This window comes from Narcine bancroftii, chromosome 1, assembly GCF_036971445.1.
Source record: "Narcine bancroftii isolate sNarBan1 chromosome 1, sNarBan1.hap1, whole genome shotgun sequence".
Classification (NCBI taxonomy): Eukaryota; Metazoa; Chordata; class Chondrichthyes; order Torpediniformes; family Narcinidae; genus Narcine; species Narcine bancroftii.
In genome coordinates, this window is record NC_091469.1 from 463,064,763 (window position 1) to 463,076,860 (window position 12,098).

Sequence of the window (12,098 nt, forward strand, 5' to 3'; positions counted from 1 at the left end):
TAATGGTGGGGCGTACCCTTTTTTGAAAAATTAAAGTGGGGCCTAGAGCAAAAGAAAAGATCGAGAACCACTGGTGCAAGGCATTTAAGGAAATTTGGTATATATAAGGTGTACCATTCTGGCTGGTTGTATCACTGTCTGGTATGGAGGTGCAATGGTCAGGACAAGAATAAAATCCAGAGGGCTATTAACTTGTTCTGTGACATCACAGGCACCGCTCTTCACTCCATTGAGGACAAATACAAGAGGCAGTGTTGCAAGAAAACAGCCTCTGCTTCAAGGACCTGCAGCCCCCAGCCTATGCCCTCTTCACTCGGTTACCATCAAGCAAAGGTACAGCAGTCGAGCACTCACCATCATAAGGACAGCTCTTCCCTACTGCCATCAGATACCTGAATGATTAATGCACAAAGGGCACTGCCTTACTTTGACTTTTCGTGCAATATTTTTAAAAGGTCATTTATACAAGTATTTGCAATGTGATGGTGTCACAAAAATCACAAATTTCATGACTTGACCATGGCAATAAATTCTGATCCTTGAGGTTGCTGAGGCTCTGACTGAAGTTGTTAAATCTTTTATTACCAGTTGGATATCAGTTAACAGGAAGACAAGCAAAATATTATATCTGAGTACAACAGGGATAAGACAAGTAATTTTGGGCTGGTATCCAACATCAGTGGCAAGCAAATTATTGGAAAATAGTTTTGAAGAGTGGGTTTGATCTAGATTTAAAATATATTTATTGATCAGGGTTTATCAATATGGCTTCATTAAAGAAAGATCCTGTCTGCATCATTTGATTTAAATTTTCAGTATGTGAGCAATGTCATTAAGAAGATTAATTCAAAAGATTAAGAGCCCTGGGGATCTGGGCAATCTAGAAAATTAGATCCACAATTGGCTTGGTGAAACAAGGTGAAGGGTGATGACTGAGCTTTTTTTTGCAAGTGGAATACAGCAGGGATAGAGAGAGCCTTGCTGCTTGCTATATACATTAATGAACCAGATGTCAATGTATGATTGGTAAGCTTGCAGATGACAAGACTTGGCATTATTATTATTAGTAAGGATGCTTTTATTCTGGTCCAAAATGATATTGACGTGTTAGTAAGCTGAGAAGAGCAATGGAAGAGGAATTTAATCCTTAAAAAAAAAAGCATTTTGGGAGGACAAATAAGGATAGAATATACATAATGAATCACAAGATCCTAGAAAATATTAAGGAACAGAGGGACTTTGATGTATATGTCCCTAAAGACAGCAGAAAATTAGTCATCCTTTCAGGATGTTTGAAGGCACCAGAAAATAAACTGAAGGGGAGGTTTTCATTTTCCTCATGTGAACAAAGAGGCAGAACTGGGAGTCAATGGATCAGGCAGTATCCAGAGAAGGAAATGGTCCAGTCTGTACAATTTCTCTCCAAGGATGCTGCCCGACTTGCTGAGTTCTTCCAGCATCTACTTGTTCAATCAAGATTCCGGCATATGCTGTTCCTGCGTAACTTGTCATTTTCCTCATCTTTCCTTGACACACAAAGCCATTCAGTCCATCACATTGATGTCAGCTCTGAGCAATAATCATTCAACTTTTCCATTTGTTTCCCTGATTTTCATTCTCCTCCCCACCCCACCCCCTCCACCCCCCCACCCCCCAACCAACTAACTTACTAATCAGCATGCTTTTTAAGTTGTTCAGGAAAGAAACAAACTCCAGAGATCAGGATTGACCCTAGGTGGGCAGCAGCGCTACTTACCATCCCATCTTGTCTGTTTCTCAGCCTTCTTGGTGACGGGAGATTGGTGAATGGATTATATTGCACTAAAGAGGGAAGAAAGGGCAAACAGAGCAATTAGGGGTCCATTGTGGCCAAGACATTGGAGTCAAAATTAAAGGGAGCATAGTGCTTCATTTATAAAGGCATAGGTTAATCTTCATCTTGGAGTTTTGAAAGATGTGTATGGGGTTATATTAATACAATACAAAATATAATGTCTTTAAAATAGATAGATTGTGGGGGTTTAGTATAGGTCACTTCACAAACAGACATTATAATTTCACAAGACATCTCATTTAAAATGCAAGCACTTTGCTGAAAGAGAGACTTCATGTCCAGTGGCTTTACAGAAACTTTTAAGAATGCCTATGAAGACTTCACAAGTAGGTGTTAATTGGACTGATGCTGTGGAATAAATTGACTTTTGTCTTTAAAGCAACAAATGCCAGGCAGAAATGGATTCCGGTGCCAACAATAGACAGACACACACAGACAACTGATGTCTGCAGTGGCTTTTAAGGCTGCAACATGACAAGCTGGCAAGCTTGTTAAAACCCCATTTTGAAGACAGTCTGCTGAAAACCCTTGTAATCCTTCCAAGAGGAAGTGGCTGGCTAGAATATTTCTCCTGAAATAAAGGAAACAGAGGGACTCTGGTGACCTGGATAAAGAAGTTATAATTTGGGAAACCCATGCTGGGGCAAGTTTCTTCAGCAAAACACTGATGTGGCTGATCAAAAAGAATCAGGTTGTGACAAGCAACAAATCTCTCTCTAAAACCAACTAGAACCTTCCTGAGTGGTAACCAACTACCTTTAAGCACCAGAGCCTGGTGAAACTTCATAATGTTAAATTCTGTGCACAGTACAAGAATTGTCTGAATCCAGTGAACTTGGAGGAGTAAGAAGTGAGATTAGACTGTGAATCAAAGAGCTTTCCTGAACATAACCCCTTCTAATTCTAAGTGCATGTGTTTGTTATGTGTATATGTTAAGTTAAGTTAATTGTAATAAGTTAAAGTTTGATCCTGTTTTTATGTTTGACAAAAATTAAAAGCAACTTTTTTTAAGTATCCATTTGTCTTGTGAATTTCTATTACTGTTGGGTTTTGGGGTCTTCTGGAATTGTAACAGGTGACTTTAAAGGTGATCTGCTTATTATTGTCCAAGCTTCCATTGATTCTAGAACCATTCCTGTAGATTGGAAGATAACAGACATAATCCCACTATTTTGGAAGTGTGAGAGAGAAAACAGTGAACTACAAACTGATTAGTCAAAGTCAAACATCAGTTGCTATCTATAAGATGCACCAGAAGAGACTCTTGGGGGGTGGGGGGGGGGGTGGAGGGGAAGAATATTTGAGTAGAGCAAAGCCAACTTGGATTTATGATACAAAGTCATGGTGGAATTTTCTTTGAGGATGTATTGATTATGACTGAGAAAGGAAACTAATAGATGTGACATATTTCAATTTCTGGAAAGCTTTCAATAGGGTCTGAGATCAGAATTTGTTTCATCACGTTATTGAGGGCAAGACAACAAAAAATAGTTACAGTAAAACTGTTGTATCCAGAATTCAAGCAACCAGCAGCCTCAAGCAACAATATAAAAAAACTATTTTTAAATTCAAATAAGAAGTAAAATTAAGCATTAATGTTGATTAGAGGGAGGGTTAAAATAGATTTAGTTTTTTTTTTAAAGATATATTGATTATATAACTCTAAAGTTTTCTATATTGGAATTCATTTGGTCTCTATCCCAAATTATTTTTAAGCAATAACATTTAATCAACAATGATATGATTTGAATTACATTTATATTAATTTGCAATATGTACATGATAAGACATACTTTTTTGCTATCTTAGTAGACTTTGAATGTAGGATTAAAATGTTAATCTCTAAAAATATATTAAGAAAATTGTAAAAGCATTTTTTCCTGAAAAAACCCAACTGGTAAAGATGGGATCAAACACTCAACAGCGGAATGCCTTGGTCATGCTTTGCTCACAGCAGCTGCTTAAATAAAGCTGTGTGAAAAAGCAATGCCAGCACCCAAGATGAAGAGCTGGTTGATGTCACTCACCATTAGGGTGATTCAAAGTTTTGCCTTATCCTGTTTAGTAAGTTAGAGTTGTCCTGGTCAGAAGCTTTATTTGTAAACTTTATAAGGTGGGGAGGGGTTAATTATGATATTAATTGTCTTTCAGGCAGCTCTGTGGAGGGGTGGAGGTGGAGGAATCTGCAGATGCACTGATGGTTAAATGTTTTCAAAGAATGAGAATGAAAATTAAGCAAGATGCTTTAATGTTTATATATTCATGCAAGGGAAGTTTATTCAGTGTAAATATAATTTAGTATTTAATCTTTTAAACTCTTTATTTTTAATGCACGTGTACTAGATACACATTGTAAGAGTAAGCCTCAAGCAACTGGAATATACTTATCCAGAATATACTTATTCGGCATCTACCAAGATCAAGGAACAGAAGTAGGCCATTTAGCCCATCAAGTCTGCTCTGCAATTTAACCCCAAGCTGAACTGTTCTCACATCTATTCCAAAATTCTGGCTTTCCCCTTCCTCATATCCTTGATACCTTGACTAATTAGATAGTTGTCATCCCCCTCAAAACTCCACCAATCATCGTGCTTCCGCAGCTAATATTTTTCAACAATTCCACAAATACATGACCATCTGGCAAGTAAATTTCTCCTCATCAGTTTTAATAGGGCATCTTCTAATTCGAAGACTGTGCCCTTTTGCTCTGGATTCACCCACCAAGGGAAACATCTTATTCACATCTACTCTATCCAATCCTTTCAGCATTTGAAGTGTTTCTAGGAAACCCCCCCCCTCATTCTTCTATCCCCCAATGATTAGAGTCCAAGAGCTGATAAACATTCCTCATGTTAACCCTTGCATTCCAGGAATCATCCTGACAAATAGCTTCACTCTCTGCAATGTCTTGCGTCTAAGATAAGAGGCCCAAAACTGCACACATTACTCCAAATAATGTCTCACCAGTGCCATCTTTACTCTTCTACACTAGTCCTCTTGCAATGAATGCCAACATAGCATTTGCTTTCTTTACTGTGGATCCAACCTGGTCGTCAACCTTTAGGGCATCCAGCATGAGGACCCCCAAGTCCATTTTCCCTCCCAAATTTTGAATTTTCTGCTCTTCCAAGTAATAATGATCTGCCTATTTATTTCCTCTTCCAACGTGTACAACTGTACATTTCTCGACATTGTATCTCATCTGGCTTTTCTTTGCCCACTCTCCAAAGCGGTCAAAGTCTCTCTGCAACTTTTGGGTTTCTTCAACGCTTCCTACTCCACCACCTATCTGCAAACTGGGCTGCAAAACCATTCAATCTATAATCTAAATCATCAATATACATTGTTAAAAGAGGCAGCCCCAACACCGACCCCACAGACCACCGCTAGTAACCAGAAACCAACAAGAACAGTGTCTTTTATTCCCACCCTTTGTTTCCAGCCTATCAGCCAATGATCCACCAATCTAATACCTTGCCTGTAATTCCGTGGGCTCTCATCTTAATAAGCAGTCTCTTGTACAGCACCTGATCAAGGGCCTGGGAGGCAACATACCATCCTGGAGTCCTAATCTCATTAATAGAAACCCCCATCCACATGCCTAACCAACATGTCCCCAATCACCATCACTTTCCCCTCCCCTTCCCATCTGAGCTGTGGATGGAGTGGGGGGGGGGGGGGGGAAAGAAGTGGCAGCCTCTGTGCCTTAACTTTCCCCTGGAAGGTCAACCCCACCAACAGTATCCAAAAGAGTATACCTATTATTGATGGGAACAGGCACAGGGGTACACTACACTGCCTTCATCTTCATCTTCCCTCTCCTGATAGTCACCCAGCTACTTGCTTTTTGAACATTAGGGATGACTGCCTCCTTTCTACAACTGCATCTACTTCCCTTATGATCCACAGTTTATCCAACTCCAGCTCCCTACTCAGTCTGTAAGGGGCTGCAGTCAGATGCACCTTTTGTAGGTATAGTCAAAAGGGACAAATACACTGTCCTAGATTTTCCACATCCCACAACCATAGTAATCCACTGCCCTACCTGACTCCATTATTTAAATTTAATTAAAGGACTTACACTACCTCATCTGCCCTTACCTCTCTGGTCGCAAGCAAGCTCTTTCTCAGCCTCCACTCACCGAAGCCTGAAGCCACAGCCTCAGAGGTCCACCCCTATTCTGTGCCACACACACTAGGCCTCGCCTTTAGCTACCCCTTCCTTTATTGGTCCCTGCCAATAATCTTAATTAATCAATTACTCACTCTCACAAATAAACACTCTACTTAACCCTTCAGTTGCCTTTCTGGTCCTTTTTAAACCCTAACTCGGTGGTTCTCAACTTTTTTCTTTAAGTATTCCCTATGCCATAAGTGTTCTGTGATTAGTGGTATGTGAGTGGAAAGAGAAAGGTTGAGAACCACTGCTCTAACTTGACTCACCTCTCTGCTGTTTGTTGCTCCTCCCCTCTCCTTGACCTTGTCGTGATTCAAATGACACCCTGTTTCTCACTCTTTTTAAACCTTAACTTGATTCACCAATCCCCGCAGGTGCCAGATAGCAGAGGTTTTACTGCATTAGACAGAAAGCAAAGAGAGGGAATAAACAGATTAATGGACCTCTTTCAGCTTGACATGTTGTGATTAATTTGGCATCACATGCATTGATGTTGAAGCTCCTGCAATTTATAATTCATATTAATAATTTGATTGAGGAGACAAAGTGTCATAATTCCAACTTTGCAGTTGATGCTAAACAAAATGGGATGGTGAATACAGAGGAGATGTAACGGCTTCAAGGGACTATGGATGATAAAGTGCAAAAATATGAGGTCATTCACTCTGTAGCACCTGATGAATTTCAGCAGATCTGTTAAATTGGTGAGAGATTGGGTAATGTTATTGCTGAACGGCACTTGGGTGAACTTGGATGCAAATACCTGAACGACTAATGCCCTTTAGATTTTCTTTAAATTTATTTATTATTGTCACATGCACCAAGATGGAGGAACACACTTTTATTTGTATGGCATTCAAAGGCTAGTAAAAAGACTCTACCCTCTCCCTCCATTTTGCAAAAAAAAATAGGGAAAGGACCTCCTAAGCTGTAATACAGCCTGTTCTCAAGACACTACCATTGACTGCCCCAAGTTACCCTCTCCTCATGTCTTTCTCCACAGTAAAAACAGAAGAGACATACTCAATGAGGACTTTGCCCAGCACCAGTTTATTCCAGATTCATTTAATAAACTGTATTTGAATTTCTTAACTGCTGTGTTATTATTTGATCACGTGTCTGGGTAATTAGTTTGACTTTCTGGATTATGACTCAGCTTGCATAGCCGATATATACCTTAAATAAATATACTCAATATCTTTAAATATCATTCCAACATTTTTTGGACCAGCTCCAAGAGAGAAAAGAATTGTTAACAGATTCACCAACTGAAAAGAAGTGGAGCACATGAATCACTGAAGGTTGTCATGAATCAACAAATGACATGTGTCAGGAAGTATTCGTCAGACCTGTACCATTTTCTAACTGTTACTGCAAGCTATATTTTCCAAGCAAATTGATTTCTCTTTGAAACATTTCCTCTGGAATATTTCTCTTGGTCTGTATGGGCAGAGTGTTCATGTGAAATATGTGACAGTGATATAACTTCAGAGTTAGGAAACTGGCAGAGACCAGTTGGCAATAAATATATGTCTGTGTCAGAAGATTGTGGTATAAGCCACGTTCCAGAAATTAGCACAAAAATTTAGTCTAGCAACCTCGTGCAGTGCTGGGAATATGCTGCATTAAAGGAGTGGTGTCTTTTGGATGAAGCATTGAACTGCAATTACCTCCTGGCTTTGGGATCATGCTTCTCCCCCCAACCCTCCCCCCTTAACCTTTTGTTCAAATGCCTGCTGACATTTTTTTCCATAACTTGATGAAGGGCTCAAGCCCGAAATGTCAGTTATGAATCTTTATCTTTGCCACATAAAGTACACTGTTTGACCTGCTGAGTTTCTCCAGCATTGTGTTTTTTCCTTGAACTGCAATGTTTTCTTTCCTCTCAATTTCATGCAAGGGAGCTCATGAGACAATTTTGAAGTAAGCCTATGGGCTGCAATGTTCCAGCCCATACGTCCCTCAAGATTCAAACGAAAACACCGCGATGGGTCAGAAAATTCCACAGCTTCACTATTCACCAGGAGAGGCAATTCCTTGTTCTCTCTTAAATCTACCTTCCGTAGCCTAAGCTACGTGCCCCAGTTATCATCTTACCTACTAGTGCAAACAATCTCTCTGCTTCTTTCTTATTGGTTTCAGAAGACACCCCCTCTGTGGCAGGCTGCACCAAAGGAAAACACAGACACAATGCTGTTTGGAGCAACACAGCTTTATTCCCCTCACATAAGGATAGTTGACTGCTAGATGCTTGCAGCAGTGATCCCGGGGGGGGGGGAGAGAGAGAGAGAGAGAGAGAGAGAGAGAGAGAGAGAGAGAGAGAGAGAGAGAGAGAGAGAGAGAGAGAGAGAGAGAGAGAGAGAGAGAGAGAGAGAGAGAGAGAGAGAGAGAGAGAGATGGAGCATACAGGCCAGGTCTCGGCTTTATACTATGGGCCCTCTAGGCCCATTTGGTGGTCGGATGTCATTAGGCCAGTTGCCGTGTCTCGAGGCCACCTGTTGGCCAAGTGATGTACCGCAGCGTATCATCACACTCTCATCCTTCTAAGCTCCAATGTTGTTAGTCCCAGGTTACTCAATCTCTCTTTATAAGATAACCTCTTAATTTCTGGAATTAAGGTGGCATGATCCCCTCTGCACCACCTCCAAAACCACGCTATCCTTTCTCAAAGCAGGAGGCCAGAACTCCACACAGTACTCTTTGTGCGGTCTCACCAGTGCCCTGTAGATTGCAGCAGGAGCTTACCGCTCTTAAATTCAATCTTTCTAGCAATGAAGGCCAACATCCCATTTGGCTTCCTGATTACCTGTTTCACCTGCAAACTAACATTTTGCAATTCATGCACAAGCATTCCCACATCTCACTGTACAACAGTATGCTGCAGTTGGTCACTATTAAAATTACAGCCCAACATAGTTTTCTTTCCAAAGCGGAAGACCTCACATTTTCCATCATTATACTTTATTTGCCAGACCTTTCCTCAATCATTTAACCTATCTCTATTCTCTCTGCACACTCTCTGTGTCCTCTACACAGTTTGTCTTTTCACTCAGTTTAGTGCCATCACCAAACTTAAATGGGCAACACTTGTCCCTCCTCCAAATTAATTTTGTATATTAGGAAACAATGTATGCTCAGCACCGATCCCTGGAGCACCCATTGACTAAATACTCAGAGAAGCAACCATTCATCCCAACTCTCTGTCTTCTATTGGTTCACGACCATGTCCCACTGTGTTACTACAACTTCCTGTATGCTTATCTTTAGTAGAAGACCTTTATATGGCACCTTATTTAACACATATTAGAAATATCCCTTAAAATATACATAATATGTGTCTGTGTACACAGTATATTGATACATAATAGGTATACTATGTATATCCAATATTGATATAATGGACTCACATACATACAATATATATGTGTACATATACGTGTGTGTGTGTGTGTGTGTGTGTGTGTGTGTGTGTGTGTGTGTGTGTGTGTGTGTGTGTGTGTGTGTGTGTGTGTGTGTGTGTGTGTGTGTGCGCTTGTGTGCGTGTCTGTGTAGGATGAATATGCCTGTCCCGCATCGGACTTGTCAGCCACAATCGAGCCTGCAGCTGATGTGGAATTTTACCCCCTCCATAAATCTTCGTCCGCAAAGCCAAGCCAAAGAAAGAAAGAAAGAAAGAAGATGTGTCCATGAACATCTGTTATACGTTTTTTTTTCCTTTACTATCAGAAGGGCCCATGGTTGTACTTAATAGCATAATGAATAGAAGCATGAATAAGCCATTATTACTCACTTGTTTGTTCTACCTTTCTAAAAGATTCTACTGGCCTGTCAACTCAGTCCAATTTAGCTGGCATAAATCTTTGATTCCTTGACTCTCTTAATATTCACAGATGAGTCAATCTTTTCCTTATCCTTCTCCCAATATTGGCCTATCTATTTTTCAATAACTTGGCTAATGTAAGACAGAAAATTCAGTTGCCTATTTGCAGAAGACTGTTCAAATCCTGCATCAATTCCACCAGTATCACTATCTTTTTTCCCTCAAATAAATCGTCACTTCTCGCCATAAATCCATACCTCTCGTATTTGTCATTTCTCCCTTAGGGGAAAAAAAAGGACTGACTCTCTATCTCGTGGATTTTTTTTAACTCTTTCATCAAGTTGCCCCTCAGCATCTGACCATCTAGAGAAAAGAATCCAAGTTAGTTCAACACTTTTTTTGCTAATACTCTCTAATCCGGGCAACATCCTTCTCCCATACCTCCACAAACATCCTGTGATGTGGTTAAAAGAACAGCATGAAATGCTCCACCATGCCTAACCAAAATTTTATAAAGCTGCAACACGAGTTTCAGATTTTCATACTCGATTCGTTCTGGTCAATAAAAGCAAGTGTACCATACACATCCTTTACCACCCTATCTAAGTGTGTTGCCACATTCCGGGAGCCATGGACTTACACCCTAGAGAAGGGGTGGCCAACTTTCTAATCTGTAATTTTTAATTCATACAGCGTGGTAACAGGCCATTTTGGCCCACGATTCCATGCTGCCCAATTAACCGACACTCCCCGTACAGTTACACTAGCTATTGAGCACTATACATACACATTCACAGAATTGATAAGAATCATACCTTCAACATACATACAGACATACTTCATGGTAACAAGTCCCTTTGGCCCATGAGCCCATGCTGCCCAATTACACCCAATTGACCTACAACCCCTGTACACATTTGGAGGGTGGAAAGAAACCAGAGGCCCTGGGGAAAACCCATGCAGTAACAGGGAAAATGTACAAACTCCTTACAGTTAGCATGGGATTTGAATTCCGATCCCAATCGCTGGCGCTGTAAGAATGTTCGGCTAACCGCTACGCGAGCTGTGCATTCCTCTGCAGCTTTCATTCTTCTTGAGGTGACTAGATTCCTGACACTCTGCCTCATTTTGATCTTCCTTTGAATAAGGTTAACATTTCTTAGTCAGTAATGTACACTCAGTAGCAAAAATGTCTTGGAGCCAGGAGTACCGTCAGAGATCCAAAATAATGCTCATGAGTCATGTGTACACACCAGGCAGGAAGCAACACAATGAGTCGGTGAACAGCTATTGGTACACATCCATTAATCATTCAAACTTCACTTTCTCTTTTGGAACCATGAATATAAAGGACCCTCATTAGAGCTATGTGCTGACTTCTCCCTGTTGTGTATTTCCCTTGTTTCTTCAGAAGTTTACAGTGAGTGATATGACAGGCCCTGAAGAACCCTGCCATGACTTCAGGGGTTCTGCATCAACCAGTTTCTCCTGTAATCGACTCACAAATATTAATTTCCTTTGGAACAGTGGTCAAGCTGCTGGAAAGAGAGGATGTACAGTAAGTGGCTTTTAAGTAAAACTTACCTTCACCAATAACATTCAGAGACAAATTCACAGTGACGATTAGTGTTCGGGAAATTTATGTCTCCCTGAGGAAGTTGCCACTACATTTAAAACTGCGGAAGCCACAACACCAACCCAAGGGAGGGCAGGAACTGTATTTTCAGTGCTGTGAAGATGTCCATGGCTCTGCATCTGATTCCCTCTGGGCCAATGCAGGTTACCATAGCAACAATTCCAACTATGCAGTGCTCTGTTACAGACAATGGAGTTGTGCCTCAGGGAAAGAAAGCTTGGAAATTCGACCTTGATTAACAGTGCCAAAGGTGAGCATTCTGATCTGCCTTCAAAATTTGGTTTAACAGAATATGATGCGCAGAGACAAAATACTGTACTGCAGGTTTTATTCTGCTAAAAGTCTGTACACACCAGCTTCAGGTGTGGTGGCTCCAGAGTGACTAGCTCAGGAGGGGCTGGCTCAGGCTTATATTTGGGTCGGCTGATTGACAGCTGGTCAGGTGGAGTCAGCCCCCAGGTGGTCCTCCTCCAGGTACAGAGATCGCCCCCTGCAGTAGGCTAGTGGTTGTATCACCACACAATACAATTGGTTAATGAATTTAGAACCATAAAACACTACTGCACATAAACATCCTTCAGCCCATATAGTCCATGCTGAACTATATATTCCCCCCGGACCCCATCAACC

The 12,098-nt window shown here is 40.8% G+C and overlaps 1 long non-coding RNA gene across 1 annotated transcript; it reads right to left on the reverse strand.

The window, feature by feature from the left end:
• Window positions 1-223: 223 nt before the first annotated feature.
• LOC138753761 (uncharacterized) lies at window positions 224-11,570 on the reverse strand. The gene is made up of 4 exons (XR_011351413.1): window positions 11,417-11,570; window positions 6,279-6,408; window positions 1,757-1,821; window positions 224-392 (listed from the first exon to the last, which is right to left on the reverse strand). It is a non-coding gene; the product is annotated as an uncharacterized lncRNA (long non-coding RNA).
• Between the last annotated feature and the right edge of the window lie 528 nt (window positions 11,571-12,098).